This window comes from Lygodium microphyllum, chromosome 24, assembly GCF_053477565.2.
Source record: "Lygodium microphyllum isolate KBCC chromosome 24, Lygodium_microphyllum_v1.1.10, whole genome shotgun sequence".
NCBI lineage: Eukaryota > Viridiplantae > Streptophyta > Polypodiopsida > Schizaeales > Lygodiaceae > Lygodium > Lygodium microphyllum.
In genome coordinates, this window is record NC_141158.1 from 101,691,000 (window position 1) to 101,700,247 (window position 9,248).

The 9,248-nt window shown below is 43.6% G+C and overlaps 1 pseudogene; it reads left to right on the forward strand.

Annotated features, from left to right (window-relative positions):
* The first annotated feature begins 243 nt into the window (after nt 1–243).
* Nucleotides 244–8,246, forward strand: LOC148015457 (malate dehydrogenase, mitochondrial pseudogene; annotated as a pseudogene).
* The last annotated feature ends 1,002 nt before the right edge of the window (nt 8,247–9,248 follow it).

Sequence of the window (9,248 nt, forward strand, 5' to 3'; positions counted from 1 at the left end):
TGCGATCAGAGGAACGTCGAGATCGTGGCTGTGATGAAAGCGAACGGAGGTGAAAAAAAAAAAAAGATGAGACGAGGTGGGAAAGATCAAACGAGTTCTGCTGTTGAAGACGTTGAAGACAAAGCTGCAACGAAGGTGATGCGGTACAAGAAGCTTTGCATCTTCAATGAAGATAACAGGAAGAACAGGGGAAGAGAATCTTGAATGCTCTGGGGAACCAGCCCACTGATTCCTGCTCTTCCTGTCTTCTGTTTCTCTCTCTCTCTCTCTCCCGTGTGTTTAGACGCTCTTCTGAGAACAATAATCAGAAGAAGAAGCGAGGGACAGCCCGCGGGGAAGAAGCCATGACGTTCACAGGCCTGTTTCGACGAGCGGCCCCGCAGGCTCTGAAGCAGCCGCGGAAGGTCGCGATCCTCGATGCTGCGGGCGGCATTGGACAACCCTTGGCCCTCCTCATGAAGCTCAACCCGCTGGTTTCCAGCCTCTCCCTCTACGATATTGCAGGCACCCCGGGCGTCGCTGCCGATGTCAGCCATGTCAATACCAGAGCCGAGGTCAAGGGATATGCAGGAGAAGAGCAGCTTGGAATTGCATTGGAAGGAGCAGACGTGGTCATCATTCCTGCTGGTGTACCCCGCAAGCCAGGAATGTCTAGAGATGATTTATTCAACATTAATGCCGGCATTGTCAAGTCCCTGTGCACAGCCATCTCGAAGCATTGCCCTGAGGCCGTGGTCAACATGATCAGTAATCCAGTCAACTCCACTGTTCCAATTGCAGCCGAGGTGTTCAAAAAGGCCAATACATATGATCCTAAGAAGCTCTTTGGTGTCACCACATTAGATGTTGTTCGGGCTCGCACTTTCTATGCTACTAAAAAAGGGCTTCCTGTTGAAGATGTTGATGTTCCAGTTGTTGGTGGCCATGCTGGGATTACTATTCTCCCTCTCTTCTCCCAGGCGACACCTAAGGCCAGTCTAACGGATGAAGAGCTTGATGCCTTAACAAAATGCACCCAAGATGGTGGAACAGAGGTTGTTCAAGCAAAAGCAGGGAAAGGTTCCGCCACTTTATCCATGGCGTATGCCGGAGCTATGTTTGCAGAGTCCTGCTTGAAAGGGCTGATTGGTAAACCCGACGTGAAAGTGTCGCAGAAATTTCAGGATGGGAGATACTTCAGCCTCTATTTCAGCTTCTTCTACAATTCCAGCTGCCTCTACTTCAGCTCCATCTATGACTGCTGCATCAAGTACTTCAACGGAGGATCTAAAACAGATTTTGCAGAATATGTCCATATATATGCAGCTCCAAAATCAGCAAACACAAATGTATATGCAGCAGCAACAACAATTGCATCAACAACAGTTGTCTCAGCAAAGGCAACTCTATTCGGAGCAGGAGAATGCAAACAGCGCGACTAAGGCTATTGAAGCAGTTGAAAGTGAAAAGAAGCTATTTGACGGGCGTAATGTTTCAGCATATTTGAAGACATATGAGATCAAGATGGGGTTTTTTGGAGTTCCTGCTGGACTTATGAGTAAGTACTTCCTTCGTCTTGTCACACCTGCTTTGAGGACAAAAGTGACTGATCTTTTTATTCAAAATACACATTGGCAAGATTTTAAGAAGGCTCTAAAAGAAGAATACTTCCTTGAGGACTTTGGTATGGCTACTCGGTGGTCATTCCGAGAGTGGGTCTACATGCCAAACAAAGGTCTTGCTGCTTCGGAGTTGATTCGAGAATTTGAAGAGAGGTATAGTCAGCTTGATACCATTGAACAAAGAGCTTTGGATGTTGAAAAAGTTGAGCTTTTCTTGCAAGCTGCAGATCCTGCTCTTCAGGAAGAATTGGGAGAACTTCTTGAGGATCGCACGAAGCCTATGGGTCTTAAAACTGATTGGCAGGATGCTCAGGATGCAGTCTCGACTTTGACCAAGAGGAGGATATGGAAGACTCGCCTACAGAATGGTCGAGACGACGGTGGTACAGAGGAGAGGAGATTGGAGTTCTCGCCTCTTGGCAGCAGCAGTGTTTTCTCCTCCGGTTATGTTGGGATTTCAGCAAACAGTTCAATGAGTTATCAGAAGACTTCTAGGTTGCCTAGAGCTGCCAGACAGTATATATGCAGGAATGAGAAAAATTTGAAAAATGCAGGAATTTTGGAGGATGATGAGCACATAGATGGGATGTATGACAGTGTGATTTGTGCAGATACGATGACAGAGATGGGAGATATGCTGAAAACTGATATGCTGAATTATCATGGTAATGTATTAGTGCAGTCCCTGGACATGTTTCATGAAATTACAGATTTTATGTCACAGATTGAGTCAGAGGTTGAGGTAACTTAGCAAAGAGTGTTGAGTGCTGAAGAAATTCAGCAAACAGAGTTTCCAGCTGGTTATGATCAGCTTTCAGAGAGACAGAGGACTGAAAACTTTCAGCCAACAGAGTTTACTGCTGAAATATTTCAGCATTCAGAGTTTGGGGCTGTTTCTATGCAGTCCATAGAGCAGAGGGCTGAGAATATTCAGCCATTGGAGTGCAGAATTGCTGATTTACAGCAAGGTTTATGTAATGCAGAAGAGCATAATGAAGCCAGGGTTGACACGAAATACAAAACTGTGGATAAGAAGGTGAAGCCGGTTGCTGTACCGCTTCCATCTGACAGTGATCAACAAATATAGAGGGCTGCTAAACAGTAAATTTTGAGGAATCCGGAGCATATTGGTCATAAATTTTCAGCAGAGACACTTGCTGAATTGAAAATTGAAAATGGTGATTTCTTGTTATCCATAGAGAAGCAATGCTTTTAGGATATGCTTGAGCGTCATGGAAGGGGATTTGCTTTTGTCCCACATGAGATTGGATGCGTGAATCCTGATATTGTTGCTCCTATGGTCATTTTTACTATTCCTCATATTCCATGGAATCTTCGACCTATTTCAGTGCCTAAAGCACACTTGCCAAAGCTGATTGATTTATTGAATGAGAAAATCAGGATGGGAATCCTTGAGCCTTCATCTGCACCATACTCAAACAGGTGGTTTACAGTTCCAAAGAAGAATGATACTCTTCGATTTATTCAGGACATGCAGCCAGTGAACAGAGTTACTATCAGGAATGTTGGTATAGGTCCAGTTGTGGATGAGTTTGCAGAGGCATTTGCTGGACGTGCCATCTATTCTTTGGGTGATTTGTATTCAGGATATGATCAGTTTCAGCTGGCTTTGGAAAGCAGGGACATAACCACCATGAGAACTCCTATTGGGCTTGTCAGGATGTGTACCTTGCCTCAAGGTGCCACTAATTCTGTTGCGCATATGATGATTGCCATGCATAAGGTCCTTCGTGATTACATACCTCAGCTTACTATGCCTTTCTTGGATGATGTGCCCATTAAGGGGTGTGCAGAAGAAGAGAAGAATGAGAGCCTAAATGAGCAGGGATGCAGATACTTTGTGGCTGATCATATTTCAGCATGTGAGAAGATTTTGGCCAGGTTAGAAGAAGTGAACTTGACACTTTCAGGGCAAAAATCTGTTTTTGGAGTGAATGAGGTTGTCATTGTTGGGCATATGTGTGGATATTATGGCAGGAAACCTTCACCTGATAAGGTGAATGCTATAGGCAAGATTGCGGAGTATTGTTCTACTACTTCAGAGGTACGGAGATTCATTGGTGCTTGTGTGTTTTATATGATTTGGATACCTCATTTTGCACACATAGCAGATTGTTTGTATCAGCTGCTTCGAAAGGGGTAGAAATTCTATTGGGATGAGAGTCACACTAGAGCCATGCGGAAATTGAAGAAGTTATTGCAGAATGCTCCTACTCTCAGAAAAGCGGATTATAATTGTGATAGGCCTATTGTATTGACAGTTGACACTAGTCCAATTGGTATAGGTTGGGCTGTGGGTCAAGATGATGCAGATGGAAATAGGTATGCTATTCGGTTTGGGGCGAAAGTCCTAAACGAGAGACAGAGGAGATATCCGCAAATCAAGAGGGAGTTATTGGGGATTGTCACGGCTCTCAAATGTGACAAGGAGTACTTTATTGGGGCTTCAGTTGTGGTAGAGACAGATTGCTTGCCATTGATTGGTATGATCACGAGTTGCTCTACTCCGGATATAGCTATGTTGAGATGGATTGCATACATCAAGTCATTAAATCCGGAATTTAGACACATAGCAGGGAAGGATAACCCAGTGGCAGATATGTTATCTAGAGCCAGATATGATGATGAGGAGACTCTACTTGCAGAAGAGGATGATGCAGAAATTTCAGCCACTATGGTTGATCATGTTTGTCATGTTTATGATATTGTGGCTTTCACAGAAGAACTCTATGTTGGAGATTGGTTGCAGATTGGCAGGTACCTTAGTACACTAAGCAAAAGAGATGAATGGACAGATGAAGAGTTCAAGAAGATTAGAAGGAAAGCCTATGGATATTTTCTCAAGGATGGATTTCTTTGGAAGCATCTGAAGAAAAGAGGCGGATTACCTTTGCGGGTTATCTGCGATAGAGAGACACAGTTGCAGGTGATGAGGGAGTTTCATGAGAGTCCTTGGGCTGGTCATAGAGGAGTATGGGCTACTTATGAGAAAATCAAGGAGAAATATTGGTGGAAAGGCATGTACAGAGATGTTTCTCACTTTGTTGAGACTTGCAGAGACTGCCAGATATATTCAGTAGTGCGTCATAGAGATGAGCTTCATCCGACTTATCCGCTATGCATTCATTATAAGTGGGTAGTTGATTTGGTTACCATGCCTATGGGTCTATGGCAGATGAGATACATTGTTTTGGCTAGAGAGGATCTTACTAATCATGTTGAGGGCAGATCTTTGAGAACGAAGACCACTAGTGCAGTGTGTAAGTTCTTATTGGAGGAAATTTTCTGCAGGTATGGTTGTGTGGGTAAGATCACTGCGGATCGTGGTGAATTGGATGCAGATGAAGCTAGGGAGTTTTTCTCTCAGCTAGGAATCAAGCTGGCTCTAACCACAACATATAATCTAGAGGGAAACGGAAAGAGTGAAAGAGAGCATCCGCCGATAGTGAAAGCATTAGCCAAAGCATGCAGAGGCCGGATTGGAGAATGGCCGAAACTTCTACCATTTGCTTTGTGGGCTGATCGTACGACTCATAGTGTTACCATAGGATATATGCCTGCAGAGTTGATGTATGGTCAGAAACCTGTTATGCCGATTGAGACTTGTGCTTTGACTTGGTCAGTTTTACCTTGGCAAGAGGATTTGATGAGAGAGGAGCTCTTAGCTCTTCGGATTCGACAGTTGGAGAGGAGACCTGAGGATATTCAGCTAGCTATTGACAGGTTGAAAGTTGCTAGACTAAGGAATAAGGACAGGTTTGATAGCAGGCATCGCTTACGGCCTAGAGCAATAGAAGAGGGAGATTGGGTATTGGTCTTTGATAGCAGCCTTGAAAATCAGCATACTGCACTTCGGAAGATGGTGAAAAGATGGTTTGGGCCATACATAGTCAGACATGTCTTTGGTAATGTAACATATGAGCTGACAGAATTGGATGGAACAGTGCTTAGAGTGCCTATTGCTGGAAAAAGAATTAAGATTTTCAAGAAAAGAGATGATGAGGATTATGCATTGGAGGAATTTTCAAGAGAAGAGCAACGACAAGAAACTCCAATGGAAGAGACAGATGATATGGCTGATAATCTTGTTGATCTACCGGAAATGCATAACGAAGAGATTGATCTGTTTCTAGATCTTGATGATAATGATCATGGGTAGTTGGCCCATCCGGAGGATGCGCAGGATTAGAGGGGGTGGATGTCGTATTGCTGCGCATTCGAGGTGTGAAAACCACCCGAAAGTTGTGTGTGCGATTCGATACTTTGTGCATACTTAGTTGTTGTGATTACATTTATTCTCTGCGTATGAGTATAGGAGCGAGTATGAAGGGTTGCTTTCAGTCTATGTTGAACAGGGTCAAGGAGAGAAGACATTACAATTATTCAAACAAATGCATGAGGAGGATATCTCTTTGGATAGTATCACACTTGTCTATGCTTTAAAAGCTTGTGGCAACATGGTGGTTGTTGATAAAGGCTAGGAAGTCCATATGGAAATTGTAATGAAACATCTTGAGAATGACATTTTTATTGGCAACACTTTGGTTGACACGTATGCCAAATGTGATTCCCTTTCCGAGGCATTAAACATTTTTGACAGTCTGCCAGTCCAAGATGTTGCATCTTTTAATGCAATGATAAAAGGATGTGGCACAAATTTAGATGGTAACCAAGCCATAGATCTCTTCAAGTGTATGCAAGAAAAGGGATGTTGTCATGTTCACATGCTTGTTGGGTGCATGCAGTCATGCGAATTTGGCATGTGAGGGCCGAAATATTTTCAAGTTGACGACAAATAATTACGGCATTACACTCATAGTAGATCACTATACTTGTTTGGTTGAACTTCAGAGGGAATTCTGAAAATGATGTCTTCCTCACCTTCTAAAGATATGTGGATAGGGGCTTTTTCTGGAAAAGGGGAAAGGAGCCGTGCTTTGGGGGGAAAAGAGGAGTTTTTATGTTTTTGAATCAAGCTTGGAGGATTTTTCCGGGGGATTGATGGATCTGGCATACGATTTTTTTGGAGAGGAATCAGAAGGCAAAAAGGGAGGACGATCCTATGCGCTGAATATGGATTTGGAGAGGACGATCCTCTGCGCAGAATGGGGGGAGAAAATGACGGAAAAAGCTGGAGAAAGCTCTAAATCTGGAACCAAGTGCTGAAGCCTTGCGTAGGAGAGAGGCGGGACGAACAGAATATAGGAAAACAGAGGATTGGAGGGTGAAGAAAAGGTGATAGTCTGAGGTTGAAACCAGTCCAGAAGGTCGATGCCAGGTAGACGAAAGGACACCTACTGCTGATTCATGAATTATCCCGTGCTCCCGGGCGCCTGCCATGGCCTCTTCACCGACGTCTTCACCCTCCTGAACCTGAAGCAGCAGATCGGCGCAGCCTCCACCCTCGGTCCCTCTTGGATACCCCTCTGACGCCACCCTCTGTAGCTAATGCGGCATCACTTGCTGTGCTTTTAATGGCAGCGTGGCGGCACCTTCCTCAATGCAACAGAGTTCGGCGGATGATGCAGTAAGGATGCTGCACTGAAGATGAAGCAGTAAGGAGGATGCGGTGTGAACGCTGCGCTGAAGATGATAACGGAGGACGATAGCTCAAGACGAAAGTGAAAGACTCAAACGATGAAGACCAGCTGTGCTAACGACTGAAGATAGAAAAGGACATTGCTGAAATGATTGCGATCAGAGGAACGTCGAGATCGTGGCTGTGATGAAAGCGAACGGAGGTGAAAAAAAAAAAAGATGAGACGAGGTGGGAAAGATCAAACGAGTTCTGTTGTTGAAGACGTTGAAGACAAAGCTGCAACGAAGGTGATGCAGTACAAGAAGCTTTGCATCTTCAATGAAGATAATAGGAAGAACAGGGGAAGAGAATCCTGAATGCTCTGGGGAACCAGCCCACCGATTCCTGCTCCTTCCGTTTTCGAATTCTACCAATTGCTATACCTTTTCGAAATAATGGATGGGGTCCGCAGTACCTCCTGAACCTGTTTCATATCTTTGTGGAGATTGTGGAGCAAATAATTCATTGAAGCCAGGAGATGTTATTCAATGCCGTGAATGTGGTTATCAAATTGCTCAGAGGTGTTGATCTCCTTCCTCATGGCCGATTCATAACAACCTTGTTTTGCAGTTCTTGTCATATGCAGAGCCAATGCTGTCTATTGCCTTCGTGAGGGTATTGCTTCGAACCTGCCTTTGCCATGCTTCTTGAAACCCAAGGGACATTGCGAGTGCTGTCCTGACCTGTTGTGCTCGTGGTTCATTGTGTGAAGAAAAGAATGGCAGAACGGTCTCGTCTGAGCAGTTCAAGACTTCTTTCGTAATCATACCACGGCCAAGGCATTCTTGTAAGGGGAATTTAGATCTTCAGATGATGCATAACAGGAAGTTCTGTGCTGAGATTGCCCATAATGTCTCAACTCTCAAGAGAAAGTCCTTTCTATGCTTGTCATTCTTATTTCTATAAATCAAAGAGTAAACTGCACTTCTAAGTAGCAGAATTTTGGCAAAAGCTTCAGGAGGAAGTTCTACCCTGTTTTGGCTGTCTAGGCAGGCTGCATTAGTGATTATAATGGGAAAACTGTGGATACTCCAAAGGCACAGTAATTGAGGAATTGAAGGCCTGGTTATTCAGATAAACCAGATTGGATTGCTGCAAAAGGCATAGTTTCATACATTAAACTTGATACCATTGTAATCTATGGACTGCATGGTCTAGCAAAGGCAAATTGAATCTTCTTTCATTGAATTTTGCTTTATACAGAGTTGTATAGAAAAGAAAAACCTGCTTACAGTTTGTTGGAAACACTATATATATTTTGGCATACTCAACAGAAAAAAAATTCTTCACATGGATTGTAATTATTTCAGCTCATATGCAACTTGGACGAGGAGAGCAAACTGTACGATTGTATTGATAGATATGTTGAAGCTTAGAGAATGGACATATTTTCCTGATAGCCTGTTCTTACTTGATTGATCTTCTATCCTGAAATTATTCAAAGTCCTCTGTGGTTGCGACTTTGCTTTCGCAAATCCTTTGACAACGTGGTAGTGACAACTAGCAAAACAGATTGAATCAGCAATTTGGCGATATGCAAGTTTCAGGAGGTCGTGGTAACTTTAGAGGCAGGGGGAGCTTTAGAGGAAGGGGTGGATGGCAGAACAGAGGTTCTAACAACTCTGGTATTGTGTGCCACTACTATGGCAAAACAGGTCATATCGCAGCCCAATGTTATGCTAAGAAAGATGATATCCGCATTGGTAAGCTGCAGCAAGGAAACTATGCATCATCTTCACGACAGAATGAAGATAAAAATGAACGTCTGTTTGTTATGCAGCATATGCTGAATGCTGTTATAGAAAAGGGAACACATGATGATGTTTGGTATGTTGATTCAGGTGCATCCAACGCATACAGACATTTGGGGGCCTACACAAAATGTATCTCTTGGAGGCAGTTCATACTTTGTCACATTCATTGATGATTGCTCTAGAAAGCTGTGGGTATATTTTATGAAGGAAAAGAGTGAAGCATTTGAGCACTTTAGAACTTTCAAGGCTGTAGTTGAAAGAAAAACAGGCTTGAAAGTAAAGTGCTTGAGGTCA